Source organism: Ornithorhynchus anatinus, chromosome 5 (genome assembly GCF_004115215.2).
Source record: "Ornithorhynchus anatinus isolate Pmale09 chromosome 5, mOrnAna1.pri.v4, whole genome shotgun sequence".
Taxonomy (NCBI): Eukaryota; Metazoa; Chordata; class Mammalia; order Monotremata; family Ornithorhynchidae; genus Ornithorhynchus; species Ornithorhynchus anatinus.
The window spans coordinates 76,355,483-76,372,215 of NC_041732.1; the positions used below are offsets into that span (position 1 = coordinate 76,355,483).

At 59.3% G+C, this 16,733-nt stretch overlaps 1 protein-coding gene and 1 long non-coding RNA gene across 2 annotated transcripts in view; one reads left to right on the forward strand and one right to left on the reverse strand.

Annotated features, from left to right (window-relative positions):
* Positions 1 to 8,239, reverse strand: part of PRDM16 (PR/SET domain 16) — a 627,415-nt gene extending 619,176 nt beyond the window's left edge. Inside the window, 1 exon segment of the mRNA XM_029065169.2 lies at positions 8,018 to 8,239. The gene's annotated coding sequence lies outside the window, so the exon portion shown is untranslated.
* A 143-nt stretch (positions 8,240 to 8,382) lies between these two features.
* Positions 8,383 to 13,741, forward strand: LOC120638386. Its single transcript, XR_005660032.1, has 3 exons — positions 8,383 to 8,531; positions 9,432 to 9,555; positions 13,602 to 13,741. It is a non-coding gene; the product is annotated as an uncharacterized LOC120638386 (long non-coding RNA).
* The last annotated feature ends 2,992 nt before the right edge of the window (positions 13,742 to 16,733 follow it).

A 16,733-nucleotide genomic window follows, 5' to 3' on the forward strand; every position in this document is an offset into this window, starting at 1 on the left:
ATCATTACCGAGGGCGACAGCAATAAATTACGCTCTCCGCTTCTGGGTTGTGAAATCCTAGCTTTCGCATTACATTCTGCCTAGGACCGAGTGGACAGTTTGAATACGGCAGGTATGCCTGGCTCTTCGCTAACGAATGTTTGCAAATCTTATTTAGATGTGCTTCGATTGCAGGGGAAGGACGACGAAGAGAGAGAGGATATTTAGAATTCAGTGTTTCTCGTTTAGAGAGAGGAGAGACTGGATGAGGCTGGTTGTTCTGCCTGCACTCTTGACTTGGGATTTTTTTGAGTTTGTTGCTTTTTTTTTTTTAATGTCCACTATTTATTTTTCTTCTTAACCATTTTAATTTTCCCAGTTTCTCCTGATAAGTTTGGTGGGAGGGTCTCCCCGCTCTAATTCAAGCAGAAAATAGAAAAGATGAAGGGCAACAAATTTTTCTATACAACACAGATGTATTAGGCACTATTTTCACCTCGAATTAAGTGTGTTGAATGTGGGTCCTATGTGTACGTGTGTAAGCAGACTCATAACTGCAGCGCATATAAGCTGTGAATGCCAGTGGTTCCTAGGGACATATGCAGACAATATTTCAGCCCAGGTGTATGTGGTAGTTTTGTGTTTTCCCATCCATTTTGATAAATAAAATTGTAGAGCCTGGCTAGTCAGATGTCTGCTCTTATTGCATTTTTGTTTTCCGTCAGAATATATATTCTATTTCCCCACCCCATGAAACCGGTCCAGCCTCTGGGTAAACTCAACAGAGAAAGCCTGAGGCCAGATAATCAAGGTTTCATTAACTTTTAAAAGTTTCTTGCTTGGATTGAGAAAAAAGAGAGAGAAAGAGTCTGGATTTGTTTCTGTTTCTCTGTCTGTTATTTGAGATGCTGTTTCCAGACTTGTTATACAGGTTTGAATCAAAACCTGATAAATTGTATTTAACGCTATTTGAAATGAAAAAAAAAACACCTAAATTGTTCAAAAGATTTTTAATCCTGGATAATTTTTGTTGAAACTCTAATTATACATCACCTTAATTACCAGATCAGAACCCCCCAAGGATCCCTAATTGCCTAATTGAATAAAACAGGGGGTTAATAGGCGCCATGGAAGGAGTAGAAAGAGAGATATTGGCGAGGTTTCCCTGGAGGGGGCTGATTGGAGATGGAGTGTGGGGGAAGCCGGAGAAGGGTCCCTGAGAGCCAGCGGCCGCCTGCACAAAGGAGGCTCCGAGGCCCGGGCCTGGCTTGTCCAGGGGTCGGTCCAGGGGTCGTCCCCCTGAACCTTCCCAACTAGCCCGACCTCGACTGCGCCCCTGAACCCAAGTCCCACGGACAGAGTTGGCTCAGCCTGGCATTTCCCTCGGTTCTCATTCAATCATTCAATTCGATCGTATTTAGGGAGCGCTTACTGTGTGCAGAGCACTATACTAAGCGCTTGGAAAGTATAATTCGGCGAGAAATAGAGATCATCCCAACCCAACAATGGGCTCACAGTCTATTCTCTAAGCGCCACCAGGGAGGGACGGAAAGCAAGCCGTCTATTCTTCGTGGCCCGTGGCTCTGGATCCTGTTTGCTCTTTATTCTGGGAGATTTGGGGGGCGGCGAGGCTCGGTGTCCCGGGCTGGAGGAAGTGCTTTGCACATAATAAGCACTTAACAAATGTCATCGTTATTATTAGACGGGGGCGCGGGTCCCCAATTCTCGAAGGGGGTCTCTCTGTGGCATAGATATCAACCGCACCCCCTGCGCGTTTTGATTTTACAAAACGCACCCCGACCCCTTTTCCTCTGACCCCAGATTCAGGACAGAGGAAGAAGTTGGAAGGAAGGAGCAGACAGACCGAAGCAGGGGACCCTGACCAGGGTCGGACCCCGCAAAGACCGCCTCCCCCCGACCCACAACCGACTCCGAAGCACCTGGAAACACCCCCGCTCCAAATTTCCCGCGTGTCCACCGCCTCCCCTACTTGCCCCGTGTCTGGCTGTTCCGCGTGGAGTTTTCGGCAGGGGGAAGAGGTTTGGGGGAGGGGGGTCTGAAGGAGGGTCCCATCCCCTTCCTCCGACACTGAAAAACCAGTGTGGAGAGACAGAAATCTCGGGGTCAGGTCGGACCTCGGGGGTCCGAGGCGAGGCGAGGACCCTGGAGCCCCCTGCTTCCAGCTCCCACCGGGCCCGGCCAGAGGGCAGGGGGACGGGCATGGGGGTGGAGGGGTGTTGGAAGAGGGTAGGCACCTGCCTGGCCGGCGTTTCGCACCCCTAACTCGACACCCCCCCGTCTCCGTCCGGGTCGGGACCGCTGGGGGGCGGGGGGGGCGGCGGGTAGGAAAGCCCACCCGAAAGGGACGCTTCTTCCCGATACGGACACCGCCACCTCGTTGAACTGGGCCGCCCCGATCATTTGAGATTTTTTAATGCGTTTTAGACCGCAATTAGGCCCGCTCCGCTGGAAAACGAGTAACGAGTGGGGCTTGGCCTGGGGGAGGGCGGGGAGGGGGGAGGAAAGAGGTGCCAGGGGGCAGGGAAACTGGTCAGTGCAGAGGCGTCGTGGGCACAGCGTGCGCCCACACAAACACACACACACACACTGCCATGCACCAACACACCACACTCCCCCACGCCCCCCCCCCACACCCCCCGCAACCCTAGCGGGGGCATCATACCCGACCCAAAGCGCGAGGCCTCCTGTACCTAGTGCCCGGAGGGCCTGGCCGAGCGGTCCGATAGAAGGGCAACGATCCTGTTCGAAAAAAGACAGGAGACTCCAGGGACATAAAAATGCCCCTGCCCTGACTCCCGTATACCCTGGCGGGCACCCCCTGCCCCCGACCCAGCCGGGCACCCGCAGAAAAATCCTTCTCCCCCGGGATTCCTGCTCCACCCTGATCTGCACCTGAGCGTCGGAGGGCAGAGGGACGGGCCGCAGGCTCTGCCCACTGCTCAGAAGCCCGGGCCATCCGCAGCCCCTGCTGGGCACCGGCCACGGCCCGCGTACACTCCCGACCTGCTCGTGCGTGCACGGACGTTGCGGTGCACACGAGGAGAGGCCGCTTGGTTTAGCCTTGTTTTTTCCGCACGGAACTGTTGAATATTCTCAGCCCCACGAAATCCCAAATCCGCCCCCTTTGCCCTTCTCTCCCACACTTCCCTCTCCGGGCAACCCCAAACGCTCCTTGTTCCTAAGTATTTGCTTTCAACACACGCCCCCCAGAAGACTGATTGGCACCAGTGATTTTCGGGGGTCTCCGAGCAGGTGTAGCGTCCGAAACGCCTGCAGGATGCAGCTCCCTCGCCCTCCACATAATGGTTACATCCAGGGGAAGAGCTGGGATATCATTAGCGAGGGCGACGGCTTCTGGGCTGTGAAATCCTAGCTTTCGCGATACGTTCTGCCTAGGACCGAGTGGACGGTTGGAATCCGGCCGATACGCGCGACTCGTCCCTAACGAATATTTGCACACGTTATTTAGGTGCCCTTCAGTCTTGGCGATCCATTTAATTGCAGGGGAAGGAGGAAGAGGAGAGAGAGGATATTTCTGAATTTAGAGTTTCTCCTTCGGAGACAGAGAGGGCTGAGGCCGCTGGTTCTGCCTCCGCTCCGAGTTGGGAGTTTGGGTGTATCTCCTTGTTTAAAACAAAGTAAACCTCTTCCCCGCACACGCACGCTTCTGAATTTTCCCTGTTTCTCCTAATAAATTTGGTTGGAGTTTTATTCTACAGATTGGAGCGGGAAATATAAAGAAAAAGGGGAAGGAAAACTTTTGTTAAAATTTCCTATTAAGTTCGGGTTTATTTAAACTCTATTTTGCAAATTTAATCGTGTTTGAACACGGCTTTTGGGGGGTGTGTGTGTGTGTGTGTGTAAGCAGACGAATATCTGCAGCACATGTGAGTTGTGTGTGCCCCGATGGGCCCGGTGGGTATGTGCTGACAATATTTCTGTCCAGGTGCACGAGGCGGTTTCGTGTTTTCCCCTCCGTTTCGATAAAGAAAATTGTAAAGCCTGGTTATTAGGGTGACTGTTTTTTTATTGCGTTTTGTTTTCCTTCAGAAAATAAATTCCATTTCCCCGCGCTGTGGAATCAGCCCAACCTCTGGGTACGCTCAACCGAGAACCAGATAATCAAGGTTTCATTAACTTTTAAAAGTTTCTTGCTTGAATTGAGTGAGAAAGAGACTGAGAGCGGGAGCGATAGAAGGAAGGGGGGCGGGGGTGGTCTGGAGCTGTTTCTGTTTCTCTGTTATTTGAGATGCTGTTTCAGACTTGTTATACCGGTTTAATTCAAAACCTGATAAATTGTATTTAACGCTATCTGGCGATTTTTTTAAAAAATCTAAATTGTTCGAACGATTTGTAATCCCAAATAATTTGTCCCCCAATCGGTCCAGAATACTATTGAAAGCCGAAGGAGCGGCCGGTCCGGCCGGACTCGGCTGGGGGAAGAGGGGAGGTGGAAGTCGGGGGCTGGCTAAGGGGTTCGGCCTGAGCCGTACACACACACGCACACACAACTACACACTCTCTCCCGTTACAGCGCTCTTTCCTTGATCAGTCCCGCCTTCTCCCTCACGACACTGCAGCCTCCCGGTTAGGTCTGAGATCCCCAAAGAACCTGAGTCCGGAGCAAGACCGAGAAGTAGTCGGGGTGGGGGGGGGGTGGGGGAATAGGGGGATACACACTCACATACACACACACACACAAAGTAGACACACCGACAGACATAGGTCACAAACACCTACTCACACAAAGCTAAAACCCCCCAAACACTCCCCCAAAGACACACACACACACGGATACACGCATCCCGCCCCCCTCCCCTTTTCCTTTCCCCACTCCCTCCTGCATCCAAGCCACAATTCCGGCGAAGAGTGTGTTCCCCCAGCCCCCTCCCCCTCCGCTCCCGCCCCCCATCTCTCAACCTCTCTCCAAATCAGGTAGCGGGAGCCTCCTCCCCGGGGACCCTCGCAGCTGCTGGAAAGTCTCCCCACGGGCGAGGGGCTCCGTGGTGTATGCCCGCGCCTGTGCGAACAGGTACACGCGCTCGCGTCCATGCCTACTGTATCGCACTCTCGGAGCGTACACGGGTACACAGACACACACACGCAGCCACGTCCACGATGTCTTTTCCCCTAATAAAAAAGCACCGGAGAGGGGATACCCTTCGGTGGGAGCCGCTGCCTGGGGCTGGGAGCCCTAAAAATGCTCAGGTGAGGCTCCGGAAAGCGGCCTGGCCTGGTCTCCAGACCTGACGGGTCCATCAGAGGCCGGCGCCCGGGACGGACCCTTCTCCCAGGACTGACCCTTCCCCGGGGACGCGCGGTGGGGCAGCGAAGCCGGAGCCGGGGAAAAGCCCGCAACTCTGTCTGCAGGAAGGCCGAGGCGGGAGCGGTCTGGACGCCCCGGACCCCGCGGATCTCCGCTTTCCCGCTCACCGCACAGGCCGGAGGCCAAAGCCGGGAGCGGATGCCGGACGGCCTCGCCTCCGCCCGGGAGCCATCCAGGCAGGATCCATCCAGAATCCCGGCGGTGGGAGGCCACCCTGGAGGCGGCGCCCCCCTTCCCCCCCCAGGGTCCCGTCCTCCCCGCCCCCGCGTACCTACCTACCGCCCCGCCACTGCCAGGTGTCAGCTCCCGCATGCGGGTGCCGGTGCGGGGGGCGGGTGGAGGGGGATTTCCTGGTCTCAGGGGGCGACTCCACCGATCCTCCAACCTTAGCTAACCGCCCCGTCTCCCCCACGCGTGCACACACGCCTGCACACACATGCACACACAGACACGCACACCCCCCGCCACCTTCCCGGACGCGGGACTCGGCTGCCGTGGCCTCTGTTGGGTTGCTTCCTTCCATCGTCGCAGGGCCGCGGGGGTTGAAGTCGCGGGGAGGCCGAGGCGGCGGGAGGCGACCCCCGTCCTGTCGTCGACGGTGGACAAAGTCTGGAAAGTTTCGACGCACACACAAGAACACACCCACCCACCCATGCACACAACTCTCTTTCACCCGCACGTCCCGTGGGCCGCTTCTGCGTCCACTTTTACCCCCCTGCCTCCATCCCGCAAGGGCTGGGCAGCGGGGAGACCCTGCCCGATGGAAGGACGCCTTTGTGGGTCTGTTTGTTTGTTTTTTAAAATTTTTTCCCTTTTCGATTAGAGGGTCCAAAGCCACGGAGGCCGGGCGGCCGCCCCCGCGGCCTGGGAAGGCCGAATCCGTTTCGGGCTTCCAAGCCGAGGGAAACGACAACGACCACGGGAAAAAACAAAACGATAAAACAAAATAAAAGAAAAGAAAAGGGGCGAGGGAGATTCGGGGGGCAGAGGCCGGCGGAGGGCAGGAGGAGGGAGGCGGGAAAGACGCATCACCCACCCCGCAGCTCCGCCGGCGGCTCCCGCCTTCTGATCCTCGGCCACCCCTAGCTGGAGATCAGGCGGCCTGGGTCCTTTCACCACATCTCTTCCTAGAGATCGGGGGTCTGGAGGGCAAGGGAAAGAGGGGCAGAGGATAACCGGACCACCCCCCGCTCCCCAGGAGGCCGGGAGCCAGCCGCCTCGGACCCGGGATCTCTTCCCTTCCTTTCCATATCTTTTTTTCTGGAGATTTTTTTCCCCGTCTTTAAAGGACAGCGGAAAGTCGTTCCCTTGCACCGCCTGAATTCGTTGGGAAGTTTGTCCCGGAGCCAGCCGGGGCGGAGCCCCCCCCCCCCCAACTTATTGGATGGCCTCTTCGCCCCAACCGGGAACGGATTGGGGCCGGAGAAGGAGACCCCCCACCCCGGGAAGGGCGGGAGCGGTATAAAAGGGGACCGAGCAGGCGAATCCTGCCCCCCAAACCCCGTCCTCAGCCGGCTAAAGCGAAACAGAAACTAAGGGCGCCTGTGACAGGACACCTGCCAGCGACCCCCCCCCAAAAAAATTAAACTCGCCCCTCCCCCCGGCCTGGGGGGAGGGTCCCCGAAAGACGCACCGGGACCCCGGGACAGAGCGACAGCTCGAGTCGGTGCGAGGCCGATGGAGGGAGGGGGAGAGTCTCTCCAGAATCCTTAACCACTCCACCACCCCCCAAAATCCCTCCCCGCACCCCGCAAAGGCCAGAGGCGGGAAGGGGACCTTCGGGGGTCTGCAGTCGGAGGCGCCTAAAGATTAGGAATGATGTTTGGGGCTGAGATTTTCAGTGGTTTCTCAAGTCAGACCCGGGCAAAAGTGTCCATTTTGGCTTCCGACTCTGTCCTCTGTCCTTCCTCGATAATTGTCCCAGGGACGGGGCTGGAGTGCTCTGTGTGTGTGTGTGTGTGTGTGCGTGTGTGTGTGTGCGTGTGTGTGTCTGTGTGTCTGTCTCCCCCGCCCCCTCCCCCTCCGCCCCCCGCCCCCAGCCCCTCGCTCCCGTTTGCCGGGCGCCCCTGGCGAAGCTGCGCAGACCTCTAGCGCCCACTATTCCAACAGCCCGGAATATGATTTCCCCAGGACCGGCGGGGACTCGGAGACGCAGAAAGAGGGAAGAGGAGGGAAAAAAAAAAAAAAGTTGCTCACCCCTTTCGTCAAGTTTTCGTTAACTTTCGTTTTTCTTTCTCGACCCCCCCTCCCCATCCCTCCTCCCCCTCCGCGCTGGGCCGGGGCTCCTCGTCCCGGGTCCGGCCGGCCGGAGCGCCTGACCCGGCCCAGGGGGCGGCCACGGAGTTGGGGGGGGAGCCCTACCCGGGGGTGGGGGGGGGGGAATCGGCGGCCCAGGGGGAGACCGCAGCCCCCCGGCCCCCGCACCGACAGAGGGAGGACCCAGAGGCGGTCACCCACCCTCCCGACCCCATCATGGGGAACCAGTCCCTCTCCCGTTCCCGGACTCCCGGACCCACGCACCCACCCACCGAAAGGTGCCTGCCCCCACCCGCATCGACCCAGTCCAGCCTGGACCCTCCAAGGGGGGGAGGGAGCTTCAAGGGGGGGGGGCGCGGAGGGACGGGGAAGGAGGAGGACGACGCGGCCGGAGACGCGGCCGGGAGCGTCAGCCCGGGACGAGAGAGACCTTACTTTTGGCTAGCTTTCTCGCCCGCGCCTTGGATCGCATGTTTTCGCCCGGCGGATCCCTCTCCTCCTCCTTGAGTCCAGAAGCAGCTACACACTATCTTCATCTCCCCAGCATTGTCAGTTTGGACACCTTCGCACATGCGCACAGAGCCTTCAATCTGACACCCCTCGCCAGGGCCAAAAAAACTTTCCAATGTATTCATCATCACCATCATCATCGTCGGCGCGGCGGGGTGGGCGCTGGAGAGGTGGCTTTCTCTCTCTCTCTCTTTTTTTGGGGGGGGGGGGAGAAGGGGGCGTTTTCCTTTTTTTTTTTTTTGGTTCTCTTCTTCACCTTCCTTATCTCTCCCTCCCCCCAACCCCCAACCCCTCCACCACCCTCCCTTCCCCACGCTCCGCAAGGGTTCGGCGCCGCTCGGCTCCTTTAAGACCCATTTGAGCCCCCCACCCCGGCCCCCACCCGACCCCCCTGGACGCGCCGAGCAGAGTGAGAGCCGGAGTCCACGCTGTGAACGAGGTGACTGCTCTCGAGGCGGTGGACGGCTGGGCGCCGTCGTGGGGGCGAGGAGTGTTTTTTTGGGGGGGAAGGGGGGGACCGTCGGGGGTCTGGGCGTGGGGGGTTCACGCACCTTCTCCAACCTAAAGCTGGAGCTGGTCCCGTTCGGGAATGCTTTGGGGGTGTCGGTGGGGTTCGAGTTTTCTGTTTTTGTTTTGGTTTGGTTTTTTTTCCCTCCCCCTGCCCCCCGTCGCAGAGTGCTAGGAAGATAGGGATCTCACCCGGGTTGTCACCAACCTGACATGGGAACTTTGGTTTTAGAATTTTAAATGCCCCCAGGGCTCCCACCTTAACTCTCCCCCTCCGTTTTCGCCCTCTGCCCCTGCGGGAGCCTGTTTGGCTTCTCCGGCGCCCAGCCCGGGATTGGATTCGGGGGCCCGAACCCGGGTTTTCCGAACCAGGTGACCTTAACCACCCTCCCCCACCCCCTCCGCTCCCTGCCCTCCCCAGCCTGCCCTGCCTCTCCTTACACACACAAACACACACACACACACACACAACCCCCCCCCCCAACAATTTCTCCATTCCGGCCCCCTCCCCCTGGGCTGCCCCGGGCTTGAATTTCTCTCCCGAGACCTAAGCGAGCCCGACCCGGCCCGCCAGCAGGGGGGCAGAGGGCAGGGGGGCAGAGGGGGCAGGGGGCAAGGGGCAAGGACTGGGTCCGGGCCCAGGTCCCCCTGAATGTAGGACGCGGGCACTTCTATCCCCCGAGGCGGCGATCGGGGACGGAGACTCCCCCCTGGGAGACATGGGTGGGGATTTACTTGACCTCTCCATTTTTTCCTCGGGAGGGCAAAGGCGTTCGCTTTGACCCTGCAATCCCCCCCCCCCCCCCCGCCTCCCCAACCCCCGACCCCCCAGCTCACCCGCCCCTGGAAGTCTGCGCGTCTCTTTTCCCGGGGAAGAGATTGGGGGCGTCGTGGGCACTGGTCTCCCCGCGGCCCCTTCGCTTGTCCAGTCCGGACACCCAACAGGCCGGGCTCAGGTGAGTACCGCTTTCCCGGCGTGGTGGGGGGTCGGACAGGGGGCCGAGGGAAAAAGGGGCATCAAGGGTATGACGAGCGGCCAGGGCATAAGTCGAGGGAGGCGCTGGGGTTACCGGAGCTTCAGGCCTCAGGTGAGGGCGCAGAAGTGGGGGTGGAGAAGTCCCTCTTCTCCCTTGCCCCATGGAGGGGGCGAGAAGGGCGCCCCTTGCCCCTGCAGGTGGATAGCCCCCCTAGGGTGGGGGGGGGGGCGGGGAGAAGCGGGATTTCCTCCTCTTCCTTCCCCGGGATGCCCAGAGGCGGGGGCGAGGGCACGAACAGACTGACGGAAGGGTGGCCTAAGCAGGAACTCAGCAGGAGAGTTTAGGAAGTGCTAGTGCCATTCAAGCAGTTATACCTCAGAACGGAGGAGATCCAACATTTAAAGTGATTTGTTTTTCCTCAAGAGCTGGAGTCCCGTCTGCGGATGCGTGAGCCCCTTCCTCCCCCGCCCTCTACTTCTGCCCCCTCTCCACGCCCCAACGAAGCCCCCTGCCCCAGGGGCTCGAGGCGGGAAATGGCATCCGTCGCGGGTTTGATTTAGGATCGACCCCTTCGGCTCCTGAGCTGAGGAATTTATATTCAAGGAGGGAGAAGGAGCTCGCCCCCCCCCCCCCCGCCCGCCTCCTGCCCGCCACGGCCGCCACCCCAGAAGCCCAGCCCAGAGCCTTTTCTAGTTCCACTTCGGAACTCGTCCCCTGCCGCGGGAGGCTTTGGTGACAAACGAAATCCTCCCGGCCGGGGCCCCGGGAGCCCCTCCGGGACTGATTTCGAGTGGAGTGGGGCCGTGGGGGTTGTGGGGAGAGCTATCTCGTGTCCCCCCCCCTTCCCAATACCCCTATCATCCTCATAGATCCCGCAGCCACAGGCGGCTTAATTTGAGGAGGGGGAATGCAGCTAGGGGAGCCCGTCCCTCTCCCATTTCTCGAGGGCGCGGGGGTTTGGGGGTCTCCCTCTCCCCAGTTACTCCTCTCTCCCCACGGGAGGGCAGAGAGAAGGGGAGAGAAGGGGGATGAAGGCTGGAGTCGGCCCCCCATTCGTCTCCACCTGCAAAGAGGCACCCCAGGGGAACCGGTCCTGCTTCGAGTCACCCCCTTCTGTGCAATCTCCCTCCCCCCCGCAAAAAGAGCCGGAGGATAGAGATGGTTCCATCTCCCAAACCGATTCCTCAGAGCCGGGCCTCGGGCCTCGCCAAGGCTCCTCCTGGGGCCTTTAGGGGCTCCTTGCCCCGAATCCCCCCGCTCTTCCATTCCCGGACCCTTCCCATACGTCCGGCCCAGGACCCCCATCCCTCCCTCCTCCAGCCGGGCCCCTCCTGCCCTTCCCAGCTCGGGCCCCTGCGGGTGGGAGACGGGGAGGCGCGGGGAGCCCGAGGAGTGCCAGTCGTTCCGAGCCGAGGGAGCCAAGCTGAGAGGAAACTCGGGGGAAGGGGAGGGGGGCACCTCCCGATTAGCGTCGTTGAAAGCCAGGAGGAAAGGACGGGTGACATTTTCAAAGTCAAACAATAAGAAGAGGAAAACAGTCATAAACCGAATGAATAATAGACGCGAAATCGTGGAGACCCCATTCAAAATGGGAACTCCGCTCCACATGGGTTTGGCGGAAAAAAAGAGGGGAGACTCTCTTCCTCCCTCCTGGCTTCTCTGCTTCCCTCTTTAGAGGGTCCGGCCCCGTCGGGGGGCTTCGCCGCTCTGGGAAATTCCCAGGTTGCGGGGAGGACTCTCAGGGAAGGGGCTAGGGCACCAGCTTTTCGTGGGGGGTGAGGATTATTGGGAGAGGGGAGCACCCCCTTCCCCTCCGCCCTCAGCAGCCGAGGGCACCCCTAAAACCTAATTCCCGGACCGCTTCATCTCTCGGGCCGAGGATCCGAGTGGATCTTTCGCTGCAGGCGGGGATTTCGGCGGAGCGGGGGGAAGAAGGGGGAGATGGAGGGTGGGGAGGGGGACGCTTACAGGAAACTCCCCCACCCCTTCCCCCGGCCCACGCAGCCCCCCACCCATCTTTCTCCGGGGGTGGGGGGGGCGATGGAGGATTTCAACACCTCCCCACCTCTCCCTCCCTCACGCCGGGCAGGTTTAATTCTGTTAATCGGTTCGGGGGCAAAGGGATATTTTCTTTTTTGTTGAATTTCAAACTGGGGGGTGGGGGGAGTGAAGAGAGGCGGAGGAGAAGGGGTAAAGGGGGAGGGGGCGTGAAGACTAACCCCTATCGGAATGGGGCTATGGCCAACCCGCGCCCCAAATCGATTCGGCACCGGATTTCCTGGCATATGAGCTCGAGGGGAGGAGAGGGGACTCTAATCAGAAACCCATTCCCCCCTCCCCGACCCTCCCCAATGAAGTGTCCCCCCTAGACCCCTGTCCCTTGGCTCTCCTCTCTTCCCGGCCCCCCACCCCAAGACAGACCAGGCCCCCCAGCACCGGACAGTTGGCCGGTTTCGGGCTTCAGTCAGATGCCAAACCACCAGGACCCTCTCGCCCCGAGCTCTCTCCCGCTTCTGCTCAACGAATGAGCCCTCGGCTAGGGGGGCCGGGGCATGTGCTGGGCGGGAGGGCCAACCCATAATACCGCACAACGCTTATACCGCCGTCCCCCGCTTTCGGACTCTACCCCGAGCCCCAAAATCCACACCGTCCTTGCTCCTGTACAAAACTGAACCCCGAGAAACCGTCCCTCTCCCTCCACCCCCAGAAACGGGATCTGAGTTGTTTCCAGCGCCCGACAGGTGCGGGATGGAGGGGGGGATCCCCAGAAAGCAACGGGAGATTGGGGGTCCCTAGCTGAACCTCTCCCCCATTTGGAGAAAAGGCTAATAGGAAAACGGGGTCTCGCTGATCTTCGAGTAATTGGGGCTGGGGGAGGCGGCTCTCGAAACCTGCCAGCCCCCTCGAAGATGCAGAATCCTGCCCCGCGTTACGCGGGGTCAGGGGTCTTGCGGGGCGTCTTCTTGATTTCTCCCTTCCCTCCGGACCCCGCCTCCCCCCCCCCCCCCACCGTTCCGGGGCTCGAATTCCCCCGGGGGGCAATTCTTTCGGAAAGGTTTTGCGGCCAAGCTCATGGGATAGGAAACAGGGCATTTTGGTTCTCGCCGGAAAAGATCCGAGGAGTTTGACCACGAACCTCGGGATGGTTCTAATTGGGAGAAAGCCAAGGCCGGTGGGGAAGAAAAAAAAAATCACGGGGTCCCCCTGCCCCATTCCCGTCGCGGCCCGGGACGATAGGGCAAGTGCCCAGTCCCGAGGCGACCGGGCTCTGGACCCCCCGGGGATGGCGAGGGGTCGTGGCCCCCTTTAGGGATCGGGGGGAGACCCTGGTGGATTCCGGGTTGGGCTGAGAGAGCCGAGATCTCCCTTCTCCCAAGGCCCACTTCCTTCCCGGTTTCCCCGACGGCGCGGGGCCGGGTGACTGCGCCGGGTCATTATTGGTCGTTAATTGAGTTCAGGACCTGTGGTGGCCGGGGAAAATGGGAATCGTGACCACTCGTGGCGACCGGACGGTGTATGGAGGTGGAAGGAGAGGAGAGAGAAAGTGAGAGACACTAGGCGAACGAACACGAAGGAGACGGGTCCACGCGTACCCACAATCGGGCTTCACTTGCATCACTGACTCGGGGGTCCGCCCTTTGCGGTCACTCTGTCCGGAACCCCTCTGTCCTGGGTGGGAGGGTTTTATTTTTGTTTGGGGTTTTTTTTTTTTTGGAGGGGGGTATACGGAGAGAGGAGGAAGGCATAGGCAGGAAGCAGAGGCTGTATCATCTCGGAAGTCCTCAAATCGAATCGAATCGGTTCCAGACGAACCCCAGCAGTCCCGAACTCCCCAAGAGGAGAGGGGGGAGGAGAACCTGCGGGGACACGGATAACACCTCTAGGAGGGGAATTCGGATTCCAGACCCCCTCCCCCTCATACTGGGAGAGATCCAGGCTGACTGAGGAACTTTGGGGGATTTTAATCTTTTTTATGGGGAAGGGGCGTTTTAAGCGTCCCTTTCTCTCTCTCTCTCTCTCGGCAGCTGAGACGATTTTGACTCCATCCCCAACTGAAAAAGCTCCGGACCCGAATTCCTGGACGATCGAATCTCCTGGAAGTCTCTCTCCCGTTCCCTACCCCAAATAAAAATTAAAATAAAAACGAAAAAAAAACCCAAGCTAACCGAGACGTGCATCGCGATTCGAAACTTTTCGAGAAAACCCAACAAATCCCCACCACCCCCGACACCTCCACGGGCGAATCTCTAATGATTATTTCCGAGGGGTTAACAGAGATGCGGGAGGGGAAGGGTGCGTTTCTGTGCTCCCCGCCGAAGCCGTTCAGAGGAAGTCATCCTAAGGATGGAGCAGGAAGGGGTTCGCCTCTCCCGCGGCCCCCCTCCCCGGATGGCGAGGAGGGGGCGTAGAGGCCGAGGGCCATTTCCCACCCCTTGCCGGGTATGGGCTCGAAAAGGACTTTGGGGGTGTCAGTAACGGGGATAACTGCGCCCCTGCTGCCTATCCCCAATTTCCCTGGGTACCTAGAGAAGACCACCGTCCCTATCCCCTACTCCTTACATCTCCATCCCGCTCCACCCCCGTTCTCTCAGACTGTCCCATCCCCATCCAGGGCCACGTCTTCCCTCTCCACCCCCTCAGACTGCCCCATCCCCATCCCAGCTCACGGTCCCCCCACTCGCCCCAAGACCATCCCATCTTCAAACTGTCTCCTCCCCATTCTTGTCCACCCCTTTCGTTCCCTCAGACTGCCCCATCCTCATCTCATCCTCCCCCCACCAACCCCAAGACGGTCCCATCTTCCAACTGTCCCATCCCCATTCCGGTCCATTCCACCTGTCCACCCCCTTCCCGTTCCCTCACACTGTCCCATCCTCATCCCGATCCATCCCCCTCTATACAGACTATCAGTCAGTCAGTCAGTCAATCGTATTTACAGAGCACTTACTGTGTGCAGAGTACTGCAAGCGCATGGGCGAGCACATATTCATTCATTCGATCGTATTTACTGAGCGCTTACTGTGTGCAGAGCACTGTAAGCGCCTGGGTGAGCACAATATTCCTTCATTCAACCGTATATGTTAAGCGCTTACTGTGTGCAGAGCACTATATTAAGAGCTTGGGAAAGTAAAACAATAAACAGTGACATTCCCTGCCCACAACGAGCTCAGAGCCCAGAGAGGGAGACAGATATAATGTAAAATTACAGCTATGTCCCTAAGTGCTGTGGGGTTGGGACGGGGGATGAATAAAGGAAGCAAATCAAGGCGACACAGAAGGGAGTGGGAGAAGAGGAAAGGAGGGCTTAGTTTGGGAAGGCCTCTTGGAGGAGATGTGCCTTCAATAAGGATTTGAAGTTGGGAAGTGTAATGGTCGAACAGTAAGAGGGAAGGTGTTTCAGTCCAGAAGCTGGACCTGGGCGAGAGGTCGGGGGACGAGACAGACGAGATGGTGGCCCCCATCCCGGTCCATTCCCTTCGTCCCAGACTGCCCCATCCCCTGCATCCCGCCCCATCCCCCAGAGCGGCAGGCCCCAAGTCCCGTTAGGCCCGCGGTGGATCCGGGATGGATCCGGGATAGACCCGATTCCCCTGGGTGGTAGTGAGGCAGGAGGTTCGGCTACCCATTTCCGCCTGCTTTAGTTAATAATAATAATAATGTTGGTATTTGTTAAGCGCTTACTATGTGCAGAGCACTGTTCTAAGCGCTGGGGTAAACACAGGGGAATCAGGTTGTCCCACGTGGGGCTCACAGTCTTAATCCCCATTTTACAGATGAGGGAACTGAGGCACAGAGAAGTTAAGTGACTTGCCCACAGTCACACAGCTGACAAGTGGCCGAGCTGGGATTCGAACTCATGAGCCCTGACTCCAAAGCCCGTGCTCTTTCCACTGCGCCACGCTGGCCTGGACACTGTAAAACAGGGCGCCAAGCCGGCCGCGCCCTGGGACCCCCTCCCAACTCCCAGGAGGGCAGAATCGGGCTTGACCCCCGCCCGGTGGATTCCTCGAGAGAAAGGAAGGCTGCTCCAGTTAATAATAATAATACTGACGATGGCAACTGTTAAGCGCTTACTATGTACCAAGCACTGTTCTAAGCGCTGGGGGGATACAAGGTCATCAGGTTGTCCCACGTGGGGCTCGCAGTCTTCACCCCCATTTTACCGACGAGGGAACTGAGGCACGGGAGAAGCGAAGTGACTTGCCCAAGGTCACACGGCTGACAAGCGGCGGAACCATGACCTCTGACTCCCAAGCCCATGCTTCTCCCACTGAGCCACGCTTCCTTTTGAGGTGGCTATCTGGATAATTGGGAGTGGAGGGGGGCGCGCCGGGGGCAGGGCAGGGAGGGGGTCATTTCCCAACCCCTAGCCGGTGTTTGCCAATCAAAACGAAACCATCTTTCGCATCCGCCGCACCCGATGAGACAAGTTAAGGGGCGGGGAGGATCCGGGGACTCGCTGCACCCCGCCCGTGTCGCCCGAGCCCGGAGCAGCCCCTCACTTCGCCCGGGCTCGTTGACCGCGAGTCCAGGCAAGGAAACCCCAGGCCGAGCCCAGTGCGGGAAGGGGGCGAGGCCTTGGACCTGGGGGCGGGACCTTGGATCTGGGGGCGTGGCATCCCACCCCCTCAGGTAGCCTGGCAACGGAGGCCCCGCCCCTCCGGTCCCCGGCCCGGGGGGTCCCTGCCGCCTCCGGGGGCGGGGTGCGAGGTGCGAAGTGCGGGAGCCCCGCAGCAGCAATCGCAGCGGCCGTCGGCCGTCCCCCCGCTCTCCCGGGTCGGGCCGAGCCTCCACGGAAGGTGGCAGCAGCAGGCTGCGGGAGCCGGGCGGCTCATTTCAGCCCGCCGCTACTTGCTAGACGCCTGCTATTCGCCCGGCCCCGCGCTGAGCGCTAGGCGGCGGACGCAGGATGATCAGACTGAACCCCGGCCCTGGCCCATACGTGGGGAGAGAGACAAGGTGTCCTAACTACCTTTTACAGAGGAGGAGACCGAGGTCGAGTGACTTGTCCCAGGTCATTCATTCAGTGGTATTTATTGAGCGTTTATTGTGTGCAGAGCACTCCTAAGCGCTTGGGAAGGACAGTTTGGCAACAGATAGAGACGATCCCTAGCCAACAGCGGGCTCACCCGCTGGAGGCCGGTGCCACAGCTGGG